This window comes from Lynx rufus, unplaced genomic scaffold (genome assembly GCF_022079265.1).
Source record: "Lynx rufus isolate CCGP_SWC_20201006 ecotype Redwood Valley unplaced genomic scaffold, mLynRuf1.p SCAF_6, whole genome shotgun sequence".
Taxonomy (NCBI): Eukaryota; Metazoa; Chordata; class Mammalia; order Carnivora; family Felidae; genus Lynx; species Lynx rufus.
In genome coordinates, this window is record NW_025814878.1 from 87,732,439 (window position 1) to 87,747,808 (window position 15,370).

The 15,370-nt window shown below is 34.7% G+C and overlaps 1 protein-coding gene across 1 annotated transcript in view; it reads left to right on the forward strand.

The window, feature by feature from the left end:
• The window catches only part of EYS (eyes shut homolog), a 1,631,667-nt gene that overhangs the window by 680,671 nt on the left and 935,626 nt on the right, over positions 1–15,370 (forward strand). The gene's annotated exons all lie outside the window — the stretch shown is intronic.

Here is a 15,370-nt window from a genome sequence, read left to right on the forward strand (position 1 = left end):
TTAAGGGTGGAGACTCAGCTTCCTATCACTCTGTCCACTCTGGAAGAGCAACACTGCTGAATTTTAAAGTTCCAGGTTTTAAGACCCACTGATTGCAAGAACTCACAAAATTATGTCCCTCTGGTTTAGTCAAATGTTTTGGGGATTCATTCTCTCCATGCAGTTTCCCCATGCTTGGGGTGTCTGGTGTGAGGATCTTTTTCTTTCTTCTCTCTAAACCCGCGGCATCCCTCCCTCCTATAGACAGTCCTATGCGTCTCTTTAGCTCCAGACTGCATCTCTGCCCTTGCTACCCTCTTCATTGTGGTCTCTTCTCTACATTTAGCTGTGGAGAGACTGCTTTTCCAGTTTTCAGGTCATTTCCTGAGTTACTTACACTGATATAGGTGTTATCTAGTTGTATCCACTGGACAAGGTAAGCTTAGGATCCTCCTACTCTGCCATCTCCCTCACAAGCCCTTCTTTGTTTTTGTTTGTTTATTAATTTATTTTGAGAGAGAGAGAGAGAGAGAGAGTAAGGGAGGGACAGAGAGAGGGAGAGAGAGATTCCCAAGCACACTCCATGCTGTCAGCACAGAGCCCAATGCCCGGCTCAGTCCCACTGACCATGAGATCATGACCTGAGCCAAAATCAAGAGTTGGACACTTAACCTGCTGAGGCACCCAAGCACCTTTATTCTTCTTTGTTTTGCCTTAGAAATGCACCAGAGACTGTGAATTGGTTTTGCAACTTCAGCTCACTATAATAGTAATTTTAACCAAAAAAGTAACTCTATGACCATTATAAATAATTAACTTAAGCATGTATGAAATAAAGTCTTCTATAGTCTTGTTTCCCAGAGATAACCATTTGGAATAGTTTGGTAAAGAGATTTCCAATTGTTTTAAGTATAGAACAATATAGTAATAGTAATAATAATAATAATAATACTGAATATTATACACAATATCTTACAGTTTTAAATCCATCTCTTAAGTAATTTTGTTTTTATTTCTAGTTCTATGTGCATAACCTCATATTCTATGTATTGTGTATTTCCTTTTACATAGCTTTTACATTAAATCAAGTCTTATATTATACCCTTTTTTCTCTTCTTGTTCTGTTTTCTCCATTTCCTTAACAGTCTCCCCCAAGAGCATTTTTTCAAAGGACTTAGAAACTACTCTTTGCCTAAGAGTCTGGTTCTGGGGAATCCAATGAAACCTATACATACTTCCTACCTCATTATCTTTCATAAATATCCTGTTCTGCAGGTTCCTTTCCTCAGTTTGTGCCCTTATCTTTTCTTCTTAGAACTACTCAATAACCTTATAAGTTATCTTTTATGTCCAATATTTTGTCCAATCAGTTCATTATAGTAGAGTTTCTAGTGAGCTTATATTAAAAAAAAAATTAAGAATGCTAACTAAATAATTTTATTTTTTTATTTTTAATGTTTATTTATTTTTGAGACAGAGAGAGACAGAGTGTGAGTAGGGGAGGGGCAGAGAGAGAGGGAGACACAGAATCTGAAGCAGGTTCCAGGCTCCAAGTTGTCAACACAGAGCCCGACGCGGGACTTGAACTCACAAACCGCGAGATCATGACCTGAGCCGAAGTCAAGATGCTTAACTGACTGAGTCACCCAGGCACCCCCTGAATAACTATTTTTAAAACTTTAGTGGCTCTTAATTTTCTATAGAACAAGTCCCACGTCATTTCTAGGTGTATTTTCAGTATTTCTATTCTCATCTTGATTTTTTGTTTAGTCAGATCACAACAATTCCATTTATCTGGAAATATGAAGAACTTCCCAAATCCCCCATAGCTTAGGTGCTTATGGTTTTTGGGTGTGTATGTGTGCTGCTTCTTCACATAGACATGGCCAAGATCATCTTGCTGTTAAGAGGCAGAGTATCATGAAACCAAAGGCTTTTCACTCCAAATATGTTGTCTTTTATATCATCAGCCTTGACTTCAGATTCTGTCCCATAAAAGTAGTTCAAATTTACAATCATGCAAATGTTTAGTTTTACTCTCTGACAAATTCAAATGTTTGTGAAAATCTGAAACTATCTTGGTACTAATGCCTTCTCATTATAACAGTTAGATACGGGCGCCTGGGTGGCTTGGTGGGTTAGGCGTCCGGCTTTGGCTCAGGTCATGATCTCACGGTCCGTGAGTTCGAGCCCCGTGTCGGGCTCTGTGCTGACAGCTCAGAGCCTGGAGTCTGTTTCAGATTCTGTGTCTCCCTCTCTCTGTCCCTCCCCTGTTCATGCTCTGTCTCTCTCTGTCCCTCCCCTGTTCATGCTCTGTCTCTCTCTGTCCCTCCCCTGTTCATGCTCTGTCTCTCTCTGTCTCAAAAATAAATAAATTTTAGAAAAAATATTATATAATGGTTAGATAATAAGATATACTAAAAAATTAAATTCCATGGATAATAAGTAATGTGTATTTATCTTCTCTAAATTCCCATAGCACATTTTTATTTCTCCTATGACATAACCATTGTTTATACTATTAATTTATATATTTTAACCCTACTAAGAAATATATTTTTTGAAGTTAGAGAATACTTTTTATTAATTTTTACAAACCAATAATGTTTTTCCTATACGAGGTGGTCAATAAAAGTTTTGTAAGTGATCAACTATGGACTGAAAATAGCACATGTGGCTATCCCTAAAATCTCCTGGGTGTAAGTTAATTTTCTATGATTCAGAAGTCATTTGGGGTTATTTTAATGCCTCAGAGTCATTTTTGGGGACATGAGTAATTGTTATGCTAACAGCACAACTATGAAATTATGGCTATTTCTCAGAGATAGATTGTATAATGATTACAAAAATCAGCATATTTTGATGCCTTTTCCTCTTATTTCATTCTCTTAAAAATACTAATCATCTATCACATCTATAATATACTTCTTAATTAAGAGTAAAATAATTTCAAAGAGACACTACACAATTGTATGAATAATTAAAGGTGAAAATATAATGGGAAAACTGTATACTTGTTTCCCATAAAATCTAAATTCCATCCTATCCATAAAACAGGCCTAATAAATTTCATGGCATACCATAAGACTATGCTTCTCCATAGTTTTATCTCCTATGGCATATTTGGCAATGTATGGAGATACTTTTGGGGTCACAACTCATAGAGGTAGTTGCTTTTAGCATCTAATGGGTAGAGTACAGGATTTCTACTAAGCGTCCTATAAATCACAAAACAACCCTCAAAACAAATAATTGTCTGGCCCCAAATGTAATAGTGATGACATTGAGAAACTATGCCATAAAGAAAGAGGATAGAAAAAAGAATATATCCTTTATAAGATTCTTCATTAGGAATATCAAGATATAATTAATATTAGGATTAGTCTGTAATGTTGTTATTATAAAGAAGATTCTAAACTCCGTACACCAAATTGCAAACAGCAAGCAAGAATCTTTGAATTTCTCCAAACTGAAGATATTCCATACCTTAAATTGCTAGGTATAGTGCCTTTCCCCAGAGTGGATTAAAACATCTTTAAAACCAGTATATACGTTTTAGAATACATGGAAGTATACAGAAACAGCCCCAAAACAATATCTGCATGGGGGCTTTATTAATGCCTCAGAAAGTATCTTTATAATGTAAACTAAATAACAATAAATTTCTATAAATATTCCTTAACTGTTAGGAGTTGTAAACGATACAGAAAGAGTAAAAGTTTTTGAAATGGTAATTCTGCTTTGTAAATCTTGGGGGGCGGGGGATGTGGCTGAATAGTGTACATTTAGCTGAAAATTTTACTTAATGAAAGTTAATTATACCCATATTGGTTGATTTTTTCTAATAATTATAGTTATGTTTTTAAATTGAAATCCCACATATGTGCCTGTCTGTTCATTTAAAGGGTACTTCATAGCAGCACTCTCAACAATAGCCAAATTATGGAAAGAGCCTAAATGTCCATCAACTGATGAATGGATAAAGAAATTGTGGTTTATATACACAATGGAATACTACGTGGCAATGAGAAAAAATGAAATATGGCCTTTTGTAGCAACGTGGATGGATCTGGAGAGTGTGATGCTAAGTGAAATAAGCCATACAGAGAAAGACAGATACCATATGGTTTCACTCTTATGTGGATCCTGAGAAACTTAACAGGAACCCATGGGGGAGGGGAAGGAAAAAAAAAAAAAAGAGGTTAGAGTGGGAGAGAGCCAAAGCATAAGAGACTGTTAAAAACTGAGAACAAACTGAGGGTTGATGGGGGGTGGGAGGGAGGGGCGGGTGGGTGATGGGTATTGAGGAGGGCACCTTTTGGGATGAGCACTGGGTGTTGTATGGAAACCAATTTGTCAATAAACTTCATATATAAAAAAAATAATAATAATAAAAAAATAAATAAATAAAGGGTACTTTGATCCTAGTTATAAAGTTGGTTTTCTTTAAGCTGCTTGAATTCTGGTGACACCTGATTCAAAACATGATAGGAGGTTGCAAGATTTCTTATTAAGTTTAACAGTTCGTTTTACCTATGTTCAGAATTAAATTGATTAATTAAACCTCAATTTCATTTATTAGAATCATAGTTCTTTACCCTCTAATCTCCAAGATTTTTCTAAAATAATTTAATAAAAAAAGATAATCCACTCTTATATTAATATGTGCTTAGAATGCAATATTGTTGCCATTGGATGACTATGTAATTGACAAGTGATTGAAGTAATGGGAAAAAATACTCCAAAGGTATGCACTTCTGTATTTGTCCATAAATTCACATATGTGCCCATGAAAGCATTCCACTCCTTTCCCATTCTGTAACTATACTATGTATGACTTATACTTTGGTAACTTAACATGTCATTATATGTTAAAATCATCTCTGGGATATCTGCCGGAATGAAAATATTTGTTCATTGAAAATTGGCATCTAACCTAAGTAATACAGAAGAGAGTTGGAACCTGTGCAAGAGAAGGGACATTGTATGATAATCTAGAGACAACACACACACACCCCCCCCACACACACACACAAACAAACAAATATTTTTGGGGGGTCTTTGTACAAATGGTATAAGTTGCTAAACCATGATTTTATTGTTAGTTTGAGCAGGTAGAGACTTGAGATTGCACTGTATGTTGTTTTTATGTTGATTGGAATACAACTTACATTATAATTGTACTTTAAATTGTGTGAATACTAATCTGCAGATTTATCCTGTGTTTATGGTCCTAAACTAGACTACTGAGAATCAGTTAGAATGAGGCTGAGCCATAAAACTAACTGTACCTTAAATTGAACAAAATTAATTTTTGCTAGGGTACTTGATTAATTAGTACCACTTCCACATTGCTATCTTCCAGTAATTTCCCTTATGTCTGAATGCAAGTTGCTCGATATGTATGCAGATAAGATTTAAAACCAGATTTACCTTTCATTTGGGGGAATAAACTGAAAATTATCTGGCATTCAGATCATGACACGCTTTATGTAAAATTTCTGTAAAATGTGACTGTGTAAAGATATTTCTTTTAGTCTATATCATTTAGTTGGTATGAATGCTGGATATTCTCACAAGGGCTACTGACTAAGAAACTCTCAAATTAGCATAGATCCCCTACCAGGCATTCTATTGCATTAAAGGTACAATTCAATGTAACTTGTTCTATAAAATCAGAGATAGCAGAGCATAGCAATGGGAGAGCAGAGGAAAATAATAAAATGCACTGAAAGATCAAACAACATGTAATCCGTTTTTAATTGTGGTAGTTTATATTTTAGAGTACTGGTTGGGAAAAATTATGAAATATTTAGGACTACAGGGTACAATGTTGTTATGATTTTGTTTAAAAATAAGAAGACAAGGAAATTAATTAAATGTGAAAAGAATCTCTTTTATTTGTGATAACAGAATCTGTCGACTGAACAGTAGAGAGATTAAAAAGGTTTAGGAGGGTCTAAAAATTCTCCCTGTGTCCTATTATTATAGTGCCCATACATTTATGTAATGTTAATAAAGAAAGTTCCTCATATTTTTTTGTTTTTTTTCTGGAAGGCATAGATTACTAAATCCATATCTAAGGCTGTGAATCTAAGAAACTACTATGTATTTTAAAACATAGATTTTGAATCTGTAAGGTACTGTGTGAACCATAAAATTATTTTATGAATCGTAAATAATGCTTATTACTCATTATCTTTGTAAGAAGCATGTTTGAACCATAAGAAAGGAAGGCAAAATTTACTTTTTTATGAATTCCATAAATTATTTTCCTACTGTTCTATTTCTAATTTCTTTAGGCATAGTTGCTTATTTTAGCATTTTATATATATATATACATATATATATAGTACTATATATTTACTATGCTATTAATATATATACTAATATATTACATATATAGTGAAATGCTATATATAATAGTATGTATATAGTATGTATACTATTATATATAGTGTGCATATATATGTGTGTGTATATATATATATATATATATATATAGTACTGTATACTAATATGGTGTTTTGCTATATTTGCTTATTTCATTATTATATATAGTACTATACTCTTAATATATATACTAATATATAATATACTAATATACTATATATAGTATAGTATATTAGTATATATACTATATATAGTATAGTATAGTAGTATATACTATTACTATACTATATTGTTATATACTATAGTATATACTATTACTATATATATATATAGTATTTCTCTTATATATAGTATTATATATATATAATACTATATACTAATCATAGTGTTTTGCTATAGTACTATGTAATAGTTCTTACTATGTATACTGAAAATGCAGTACTAATATATCATTAAAAAATGGGGCCCTATAATGTAATGCAATATTATATAATCTTGACATTTATAAGATCTTCAAAGCAACACAGTCATATATTTTCTTAGATGAAGACCACAAAACTCATAGCATTGAAATAACTTGTACAAGTTCACAAAAATAGCAACGGAATATGATACACAGAATTCCTTATTCATATTTCATGATGGCAGCCATGTTGATTATTGTGTGTCTGTATTCATCATAAGAATAGAGCAGAATGTAGATAGAGCCAGTACATTCCTCAGATCAAACTTTCAAATCATTCTTTTTCTTCAGCTATAATAATCATATTTAAATATCCCATCTATCATTTTCTTTCCTTCAACTACTGTATTTTTTCATATGTCAACAATCCACTTTTAAATGAGATCTTATTCTTGCCTCATTATTTATACCCTTCCATTTATATTTAAGACGATATAACATGCTTATTTTTAAACCTTCTGATTTAAAAGTCTGCTTCATTTGGCATATGTCATCCTTCTTTTATAGTGATTATCTTTCAGGTGTCTACTTATTTGACCCATGTTGAACTAGGGATATCAGACACCAGTATTTTATGTTTACAAAGCTCCAAATACCAAGACCTGGATTGTGTTTATTCTTAAATTTATTCTGGATTGTGTTTATTCTTAAGGAGATGAGGGTGTGGCTGCTGAATACTTTTTGCAAGATAAGCACTGTATAAGTCTAGAGAATGTTACTCACATAAACAACCATACGTGGTTGGCCTTGGTGAACCAGGTGATTTCCAGGGGAGAGATCACATAATTACTTAACTTGTTCTGATCACTCCTTTTTGCAGTTAATTCATCTAACAACACTTTTTAAATTATTATTCTTTTAATTAATTGACTATTTAAGTTTTTTAATGTTTATATATTTTTGAGAGAGAGAGAGACAGAGTGAGAGTGGAGGAGGGGCAGAGAGAGAGGGAGACACAGAATTCGAAGCAGGCTCCAGGCTCTGAACTGTCAGCACAGAGCCCATCGTGGGGCTTGAACTCACGAGCCATGAGATCATGACCTGAGCGGACGTCTGACATGTAACCAACTGAGCCACCCAGGTGCCCCTTAATTAATAGACGTTTTAAAGTAGTTTAAAGTTTACAAAAATACTGAGTGAAAAGTCCCAAAAGTTCCCATATACTCCACTATCCCCACCCCAATTTCCCCTTTTATTAACATCTTGCATGAATGTGGTACCATCTTGCATTTGTTACAGTTAACGAACAAACAATGACACTTTACTGTTAACTAAAGTCCATAGTTAACTATAGGGTTACTATTCTATGGGTTTGAGAAATGTATAATGGCATTAATTTACCATCATATTATCATACAGAATAGTTTAACTGCCATAAAAATATTGTTGTTCTACCTATTCTTCCATCCTTCCAGCCTCAACCCCTGGCAACTACTGATCATTTTACTGTCTCCATGGTTTCACCTTTCCAGAATGTCATACAGTTGCAATTATACAGTGTATAGCCTTTTAGAATTGGCTTCTTTCACGTACCAATATATGTTTAAGATTCCTCTTTTAGTGGCTTGATTCTTCATTTCTTTTGTCACTGAAAACCCCATTGTTTGGATGCACCACAGTTTATGTATTCATTCACCTACTGAAGCATGTTTGGTTGCTTCCGAGGTTTGACAATTTTGAATAAATATGTTATTTGTCTCTTAGTTAGTTTGTTTTGTTTTTTTGGGCATATGTTTTCAGATAATTGGGTAAATTCTAAGGAATGTGATTATTTGATTGTATGGAAAGAGTATGTTTAATTTTGTAAAAAACTACCAAAATATCTTCTGGAGTGGATGTAACATTTTGTATTCCACCAGCAACAAATGAGAGTTCCTGTTCCTCTATATTCTTGCCATCATTTAGTTTTGTCAGTGTTTTGGATTTTATCCATTCTAATAGGTGTGTAGTGATATCTTGCATTAATTTGAATTTTCCTAAAGATGGATGATGTTGAGCATCTTTTTCATATGTTCATTTGCCATCTGTATATCTTCTTTGGTAAAGTGTCGAAATACTTTGCCCATTTTTTAGTTCTATTGTGTCCTTATTGTTCAGTTTTAAAAGTTCTTTTGTATTTTAGATACCACCCTTTATTCATATGTGTTTTGGAAATATTTTCTCTCAGTTAGAGGCTTGTCTTCTCATTCTCTTATGACACCCCAAGAGACTCCTTTTTTCTTTGAGTGAGGGCATCGTGCTTAAATTTTTAGAGAGAAGCAGCAATCCAGCAGGAAGTTTTCTCGTGATTGTAATCCATCAGAAACTGGGTAAATCTGTTCGAAATAGAGGAGAATGCCTAACGGTAGATGATCTTCTTTTTTTGTGTGTAATAACCCTTGCAAATATTTGGACTTTTTAATTTTACTCTGCCAACACTTGGAGCCCAAGCTTTGGCAGATTTTTTTGAACATGGAGCAAGCAATATCTTACCTCTCATGGGGTGCATTTCAAATGTGGATCCTTTCCTTTTCATGATCTTAACACTCAGCTTCAAGGTAAGATAAATTCTTCGCTACCCATAATGGCATCAGCCCCCATCCAAGTTCTTCTGGTATCTGATACATGTATGTAAACACATTCTGGATTCTAAGTAGCAGCCAGATTTTGGATTATGCATTATTACAAGATTACACCTACCAGTACTTTTCTAAAATGAACTAAATCAATTAGTTAATTTGAAAGGAAAGCATTTAATCAGCTGTTTAATTGGATTGGAATCTCACAGAAACTTAAATGTTATCCTTAAATATTCATGTTCATAATTCTCTATATTTTAATATTGTCCACCAGCATTAGATAAATGTAGGTAGGGTTTCTTTTATAATTAATTATCCCATGGTCTTGAAATTATTTTCAAATTCATGGCAATTTCTTCAGATTAAGATAGCTTTTGTTGTTAGAATTTAAGGTTTATAGACAGAGCATGAAGTAAGTTAGAGGATGGTTGTTAATTTCCCAAGATACCTCATATATGAACCAAAGGAGGAATAGTCTCAATTTGAAACAAGGAAGATGAAATTGCAAGCATTTTATTACTTATAGTTTATAGTGTTCACTACTTGCAACCTGTGGCAAATATTTTATTTGAAGTAACAACTTTGCTGTGATCTCATTATGAAAACTAATCAACATATTAACAGCAAAACAAGCATAAAACACATTTAAGGAAAGCTCAGGACCTGTTCATTACTTCTGGTCAGAGTGTGATATTTGAAGCACTATAAACAAATCAAAGGAAGTGCACAGCCTTACGTGCATTCTGTTTCTTCATCCTTTTAGCTGCCGTTTATTTCTTTTGGTTATTTAACTTTATCAGACTTTATCAGAACATTCCAATAGCATGCTCACTACCAAACTAAGGCCATTGGCTGTCAAGTGCTTTGAGACTCCAAGGTATAAAGAATAGTAACTAAAATCATGTAATTATCTGGAAGCCAGAGTTCCTCTTAATACAGCAGTCTGACTTGCCTATTTTATATCACAATCTGCTATATAATTAGATAACATCTGAAATGTAGTAGGGACCCTAATGACAGGAGTGTTCTTGTCTGACTTCTTAGTCTAGCTAATGAAGCATGGGAGGAGATTTTCAGCAAGTGTCAACCGTTTTAGCTTGTGATACCAATTTGACAGTGTGGCAATTGGTATTCATTTGCTAAGCACCAAAAGAAAATACTATTACATGTATTTATATTTTTATTTGGAAATAAAGTAAAGGCTTATTATGATATGTATGGTGAGAGCTTAGAGCAGTCTCACTTTAAATATAGGCAGCCTTACTATTTCTGATAATTTTATATAATGACACAGACAGCAGTAGTCAGCAAAGAACTGAATACAATTTCTCCTTCAGAGAGTGTACGAACTACCAGAGAGCCAAATATATATATTTAAATGAAAATATAAAGGGTTACTTCTTTTCCTATATATGTTCAAGAAATGGCTCCTTATATACCCTGCATCACAATGAAAAATCTTTCTGGAGTGTTACAGATTGTCATAAACCCTCTGGTTCAGTCAGTGTATCTTTTATGATGTAAATAGGATCCCCTATAGCTATTTCTAGAGTAATTTAAAACTCATCCTATGAAACTTCATAAGCCACTGAAATAGGAAAAGCATATCTGGCCAGAAAAACAGGTTTGCCAGATCTGCTCAAGCAATGAATTTTTAAAGGGTTTGCTTAAAACAACAGAGTATGTCAATTGGCAATATCAGTCCACATATGAGCTTTCAAATGCTCTCCTTCTAAGTCCAGGCAGCTGGGTGATTTGTATGATATTTGATTCTTGTTTTTTCAGCAGCCCATTTTGATTTAGTGCCATTTGCATTTTTATAGAAACAGCAGTTCTGCAGCAGGCTCTGTTTTGTTGATAAATTTTGCAAGGGGAAAAAGGTAAAGGGTATGTAGAACTTGAACCTGGTAGAAAATGTTGTTTTAAAACATCAGCACCAATGAGAGATAAGTCTCAGAGGAAACAAAACACAAATAACTAGCAATTATATTTTATCATTTTTGGGGTTTTTTTTCAAATTTGGATATACCACATTCCTGTTTACACCTTTTTTTATATACTTGTAAGGTTTCAGACTTTTGACAAGAATTCATGAAGAAGTTTCCATATAAAAACACTAATATAGTTATTGAAAATTTTAACTATAGATAATAATATTTCTCTACTGTAGCTTCTCTGGTCCTGAAGTCCAACTTAAGAGCAGGACTGTTCTTAAGAGGGTTTTATGGCCTAAATAAAAAATATACAATATTTAGAATGTATGAGAGTGATGACAGGAATAGCATGAAACCTTTATTTTGTGTTTACCTTTAATATTACTACAACTATTCAATATGTAAATAATTATGCTCATTTTATAAAAGAGAACACTGAGGGGTGCCTGAGTGGCTCAGTCAGTTGAGGATCCGACTTTGGCTTAGGTCATGATCTCAAGGTTCGTGGGTTTGAGCCCAGCATCAGGCTCTGCGCTGACAGCTAGCTGGGAGCCTGGAGCCTGCTTAGAATTCTGTGTCTCCCTCTCTCTCTCCTCCTCCCCCACTTGCACTCTGTCTCTCTCTGTGTCTCAAAATAAATAAATGTTAAAAAAATTTTAAATAAATAAAAGAGAACACTGAAGTTCAGAGAAGTTAATCGTTTGCTTCAGGTGATTCAACTACTAAATAGATTTGGGATTTGAACCATGGTCTAGCATCCTGTTGCCTCAGGATAATTTTGTTGATAGGGGCACCTGGGTTGCTCAGTAGGCAGGGTGTCTAACATTGGCTCAGGTCATGATCTTGTGGTTCATGAGTAGGATCCCTGCATCAGGCTCACTGCTGACAGCTTGGAGCCTGCTTCAGATCCTCTGTCTCCCTCTCTCTAACCCTCTCTGACTTGTGTGGGTGCTCTTTCTCTCTCTCTCTCAAAAATATATATTATTTTTTTTTAATTTTTATTGAGAGAAAAGCCTGTTAAAAGTAGACCATGTGAGCAGTCTTGATATAAGGAAAACAAGAAGGCACAGAATGACTGGATGCAGCCTTGGGAGTAGAAGTAAATATATTTGGACTGGAGGTGAATGTCTTAGTACAAACTTTGCTGCCTGCTCAAGGTTGCAGTGCAAAGCATACCTGTTTGGTCTGTTTGTTTATTTGTTTGTCTCTTGACTTGGACTTTACACAGTTTTAGATTTGATTTTGGAGGATTTAAGCAGTCATGAGATTTTCAGCCTTACCACTCCCTGCTGGCTTACCCCAGGGAGAGTTTCACTCCTTGACATCTGTCCCAAACATCTCTAGGCATTTGAGTTTGCACTCCCAGATTACAGTATAAGTAAATCTACTTATCTGATAGGTATTAGAAATACCTTTCCCCGGAGACAAAACACTAGTCCGTGAGACAAATGTTAAATAGTTGGAAATATAAATATCATTTACAATATTCTAATTTACCATCAAGTGGAAGAACTGCGGGTAGGAGCACAAGGTGTCAAATTAAATGAAGGAATCAGATAAAATGTGGTAAGTTTAACAAAGAAAGTAGTTACAAGGATGGATGAAACAAAAATCTAGTCTGAGAAGAGTGATTTTATACCGGGTCGTTCAAATGAAGGTGAGACATTTGGAGACTGATTTTAGAGAGGCCAGATTAGGGTAGACCGACAATTAGGAAACAAGTGCATGTTATCAAGAGATTCAGTTTTAGGAATTGTAGTTTAAACATGACAGATGAAGATCCAAGGGCAGAAGACAAAGCCCTTGTAGCGGCATTAGTCAAAGATCAGGATGGGACCTTAGTCACTACAAAAATGGTGTACAGAGGTAAATGGAAAGTAAATGCTAAAATTAACATTCTAAGTTTAATTAAAATGCTAAAATTAACTCCATGCTAAGCAGATACATAAGTGAATTCAGGTGCTTTTATGCTTTTTCTTCTCTACATGGGTCTAAGAGTGACTTCAGATTGAGTGAAGATAAACCTGCAAATTAACATTAAATAACCCCAATTACAAGCCTTTGCAGTTCTAACCATTGGTTTATGTTAACCGTTTTCTGTTGTTTTCCCCTGCCTTTTAATATAAAAGAAAGAGGAATGATAAGGAAAGATTAGAGACCTCTTGACAAAAGATCTTCAGTTTCCTGAATCTCTTTCCCACAACCAACCCTGGAGAAATCTTGGAGGTACAAGCAAAATACTGAGAGAGATTAACATGAAATTTGTGAGGTTCTCCTAAAAAGACCCAGGGCCCTTTTACATCTGGTTTTGGGAGCTGATTAAGTGTGGGCCACATGGAGATCTACAGCTGGATTTTAACTGCACTAACACAATAAATTCCTTTCTTGCTGAGTTACAGGTAGAGACTATACCTTATCACAGGAAGGAAACTTCATTTGCAGCAAATAAGGAAATCATGGGAAGTAATTTCCAAAGCCGTGACTCCCCAAGCAAGGACGAATGGGTTCGTTTTATTTAGGATTAGGGTGAATATTCAGAAAGGGGAGTTTTGTCATCATATGTAGAGTTAAGTCGTGCACACACCTTAAAGGAACATGCCTATACATACATTGTATGTTATGTTAATGAGGTTGGAGCTTTTCCTTGGGAGGAGATTTTAGTATTATAATCAGGATAAGGTAACTCTTGGTCACTCCATGGTCCGTCTGTGTGGTATGAATCAGTGGTTGAGCTCAAACTGGTCTGGGTGGTCTTGGCTGGCCAGAGCTCTACATCAGGACAGTCGTTATTGCTTAAAGGGGTAGTTTTGGTTACCATCATGGGATGCTTTGCACATCTGGTCATTTTCTGAGTCAAAAGATAAACTGGAAATAGGAACTTAAGGAAAATATGGGCAATAGTCAGTGGGAACGTGCAGGTGAGTAGCAAAGGTCATGTCTTGGGGTCGATCATGTGGGGTCTTGCTAGCGACATGGGGAGAGGACGGGCTGGTAGAAACAGGGTTCTTGTGTTCTGCTTTTCTAAGTCTTCACCTTTTCTTGGAGCTTTTGTCACAACTTAGTGCAAAATTTAAAAACAAGGCCAGCTATGGTTACGTAAGTGGCCTCTAGTTTACATGAGATATAATGTAGTTGTTGCCCTTGATAATGCTCATGTGACAATGCTCAGATCATACTGAAAACACTGATTTTTCTTTGATAAATATTATCTGTATACTTACCTATGAGCTACATTACAACAGTCATAAAAAGTTATTCTCTTTTTTTATTACTCATGAAGATCTGATTTCGTAATCAAGGATTAACTGCTTGCTCTAACAAAGATTTAACAACAAGTTTTTTTGTTGTTTGTTTGTGTGTTTCCTCATATTACTGTGGATATAAATCCACTGGTGGTTAAACTTAGTTAATCATAGAATGCTCCGAGGATAGTCCCTTTAATGATCTTGTTTCATGTAAATATTTAAATGTACACAATGCAGTGTATACGTATGTATTTGACTCTATGTTGCATTCTTCTATAAATGGATAAGTTTTTTTCTTAAGACTTTACTGTTTTAGAAGTTTTAGGTTCACAGCAAAATGGGGAAGATTTAGAGATTTCTCATATGCCCTCTGCCACACATGCATAGCTTCCCCTGTTATCAACAACCCTTAACCAGAATAGTATATTTGTTGTAAATGATGAGCCTACATTGATTCATCATAGTCACCCAAAGTCCATAGTTTATTTTATGGTTCACTCTTGATGTCGTATATTCTATGGGTTTGGGCAAATATATACTGTTATGTATCTATCATTTTGGTATCAGGCAGAATATTTTCACTGTCCAAAATATCCCTGGTGCCCTGCCTACTCATTCCTCCCTCATTCTCCCCCAACACCTGGAAAGCACTGATTATTTTACTTCCTCGATAGTTTTGGCTTTTCCAAAACACCATATAATTGGAATCACATACAATGTAACTTTTTCAGATTGGCTTTTTTTCTGATCTTCCAAAGTGGCTGTATCATTTTGCATTCCCGCTAGCAATGAATGAAC